Source organism: Heteronotia binoei, chromosome 9 (assembly GCF_032191835.1).
Source record: "Heteronotia binoei isolate CCM8104 ecotype False Entrance Well chromosome 9, APGP_CSIRO_Hbin_v1, whole genome shotgun sequence".
Classification (NCBI taxonomy): Eukaryota; Metazoa; Chordata; class Lepidosauria; order Squamata; family Gekkonidae; genus Heteronotia; species Heteronotia binoei.
The window spans coordinates 31,844,807-31,848,598 of NC_083231.1; the positions used below are offsets into that span (position 1 = coordinate 31,844,807).

Sequence of the window (3,792 nt, forward strand, 5' to 3'; positions counted from 1 at the left end):
ATCAGAGTAGTAGGATATAAGTTGAGGAGAATGTATGTATGTTCACATGGTTCACACATCCTGTGTTTTCAACTTGGACTTAAGTTGTGGCCAATGAAGCACTTAGAAATTGATTCAATATTGTGACTAATTCCCAATATTTGTCCTTGTTATAAAACATTCATTTTAGGATATGAAGGGAATGAAAAGAAATACATGATTCAGCAAAGCCAAAAAAGTACATAATCAAGCTGTAAAATCTGTTTTCAATTATCAATCTAATTAGTCTTTTTAATTATACTGTCTAATTGGAGGCTGTCTTGCTGTGAACAAGAATGAAGGTGTCGGAGGCAATGAATTAAAATGCTATTCCATTTAGATTTGTTTTTTTTAAAAAAATATCAGAAATGTTAAACATTATCAAATGGCATTGCTATCATTTTTTATCTCTTAACATTTTGACATTTTCCTTCAATTTCCATTGTCATCAAAATTTTATTGGAACTTTTATTGCTATTTATTGGTTTATTTTATTTAAAATATTTATTTGCCGCCTTTCTTCCTTTCAGAGTTTAAGCTGCTTGCAATATAAATAAAATACATAAAATAGATACCGATTTCTCACTAGTGTTGCTCTGCCCCCAAGCTTCTGTTTTCCCCTGGCACAAGCGATCGATTTCCCACCAGTTGCTCCGTGGGCATATTTTGAGGTGCAGTTCCCTCCAGTTCCCCTCATGGTTTCTTAACCCTTAAAAACATCACAAAGTCATGAGGGAAACTGGAGGGAGCCTCACGTCAAAATGCACCCATGGAGCAACTGGTGGGAAATTGATCGCCTGCACCAAGGAAAACTGAAGCCTGGGGACGGAGCAATGCTAGTGAGAAATCAGACAGACTACATAAAACCAAAATTTAAAATCACAATTTTAGACTACCTTAATGATGCCACTCTCTCCAAACCTCTTTGTTTCTAGATTGATGTGGTGGGGGTGGAGGAAAGCAATTAGCATTCCACATAGGGTTAGATTTGGCCCATGGGTTTCCAGCTACTGACCCTTTCAATGGGTTTTAGAGTTTTACTCAAAATATGGAAGCGAGCATTGTGTTTGGTAAAGCTCAGGTGCTCCAGCTCCACATAATTTGAAGAACGAGCTCATGGCTTTTACATATATAGAGATTTTAATGTGCTGCTTCTAGCATTTGTACTTGAAAAGCCTGCAATTACTCTCTTACATACAAATTTACCCATTTTGCCAGGGCAGCCATCAAAGAATTCCATCAATATCTGAGCACCAAGAATTGTCTTTGTACTGCTGTGATGTCTTCTCTCCTTGTACCATGTGCTAACGGGGAAATAATCTTGGGACTACTAGTTTTTTCCTCTCCTTTTTTCCTCAAGTGACACAACTGTACGTACTGTATTTGTATAGTTTTAGATTTTACAGAGCTGTGATTCTCAGTCTCAGGACCACTGGAAATGACACCATTGATGCACTAATGGAGTTCTTGACTAACTAATAGCACAATACAATGCACCCTTTCAATTTCTTGCAAACCTTTTGGTGGCAAAAATAATATCAATCCTTTTTGGAAACAATGCCAATTATCTCTCACAGAAACTTTCAATAAGTTGATTTTACCTGTCAAGCCTGCAGCTTCAATATTAGAATAGGCTTCTTGGAACTGTGAATCACTTCTGTCAGTTCCCAAGTAATGTTCATTAGGCCATTCAGTTGCAGCTTCCTGAAGCACTGTTCCCAGGCCACATGTAGGATCCAACACGATGTCACCAGCCTGGATTTCAGCAAATGATGCCATGCAGTCATAGATCCATAGAATCATAGTGTTGAAAGGGACTTCCAGGGTCATCTAGTCCATCCACCCGCACAATGCAGAAAATTCACAAATACCTCCCCCTACACACATGCAGTGACACTGCTCCATGTCTAGAAGATGACCCAAAAAAGATGCCAAACCTGGAGACAAATTGGTAGATCACAACCTGGCAGTTTTGATATATGTTCTACTCGCCAAGGGAAGTCTGAAAACAAGGATCCCAATCATAACGTAAATACAATTTAGGTGAACAAAGATCTCTATACCAGGATTTCTTAGATCTATGTTTCACTCAAAACACTTCACAAGAGCTATTGCAATTATTCTGTGCAGAAAATACTTCCATAAATGCTCCACTACAGCTCTCAACAGACTTCTCTTGGATGCCTCCTCTAGCTCTAATTTTCCTTCAGACAAAACAATGTCTGTCAGCTCTGATATGGCACATATCTTTTGATTTTCTACTTGATTTTCAGCAGAAATAGTCTCCAATAGTTATTCTCTTTTTTCTGTCTTTTGTTTGTACTACCGTCCTCTTCTAATTTCCATTTTTGGGAATCTGAATAATCCTGAATTTTCTCACTTCAGTTCTTGAACATGAAAGTTTTCCCAAAGCGTAACAATAGTCAGCCAGCTCCTGGAATCCTTATTTCTTTTTATACTTATTCTTATATAATGCTGAAATAGAAGCCTTATGTTCTCAGAAAACAGACAAACCCACAATCTTATTTCTAATAGTTTGTTTGAATTTGTCCTGAAAAAAATATAGGTTTTTAAACTCCAAAGTGATCTTACAGAAAATGATCACTGATTGGTTGTTATTGAAAGTGTGATACAATTTTGGCCACCTTTAAAACTAGCAACTGAAACATACCCATATAATTTACTTTGAGTGTAAGAAAAGAAATTCAGATATCTGTTCTGTTTTGTTTTAACAGAAATGAAGAATCTGGTTTGTCATTCAGATCAGAAACTAGTTCTATTGATATTTTCTTGGAAAAGCGGAACAATGATACAAAATTTCTTGTTTCTGTCAATAACCTTCATTCCTTCCCTGAGAATGCAGAAACTGTTGTCTGAAAACAACCTGAAATAAGCAAGGCAGACATCAAGTGAGGAGAAGAACTGAAAAACTGGCACAACATCCGCTTGAATACATCCCTAGATGTGAAACTCTAAGTATCTTGAACCATATACAGCAAGCTCCATTATTTATAGATGTGAAGCACTGCCATAATTTTCATTTTGTCCTGTTTCTGTTTAATAGGCATACATCCTAAATTTTAACTGTAATTAAAACCCTGACTTTGAATAGTTTACTTGTTACCTTTAACCACATGTAGACCACTTTGAACTGAGTCAAGTTGTCCATCATGTTGTCTTTAGAGAGCCAATTGGATGTAATGGTTAAGTGCATGGACTCTTATCTGGGAGAAATGGGTTTGATTCCCCACTCCTTCACTTGCAGCTGCTCGAATGGCCTTGGGTCAGCCATAGTTCTTGCAGGAGTTGTCCTTGAAAGGGCAGCTGCTGTAAGAACTCTCTCAGCCCCACCTACCTCATAGGGTGTCTGTTGTGGGGGGGGGAGGTAAAGGAGATTGTGACCATTCTGAGAATCTGAGATTCAGAGTGTAGGGCGGGATATAAATCCAATATCTTCTTCTTCTTCTCCTCATCATTGTTGCAAATGCCTGATGACCATGTGACTGAAGAAATTCTACTTTTTGTGTAACCACAATATGATGTTACATGCTATGATAATTACCACTACAGGGAAGCGGATTCCAGTGGGCTTACATGCACCTAGCTATGCATTAGTTTCTGGCCAAAATCTGCACTACAGCCACTATTATTTAATTGTGTAGCAACAATATCAAAGGGGTTGTTATAGATGTGTTCGGTTCTGTAATTGGTTTTCCACAGTTCTGCAGGGAAACACTCCCACATAAGAAGGATTGGAAAGAACAACTCAAAGAT

The 3,792-nt window shown here is 37.8% G+C and overlaps 1 pseudogene; it reads right to left on the reverse strand.

Moving 5' to 3' along the window:
* Positions 1-1,141: 1,141 nt before the first annotated feature.
* On the reverse strand, positions 1,142-3,190 carry LOC132577575 (THUMP domain-containing protein 2-like; annotated as a pseudogene).
* Between the last annotated feature and the right edge of the window lie 602 nt (positions 3,191-3,792).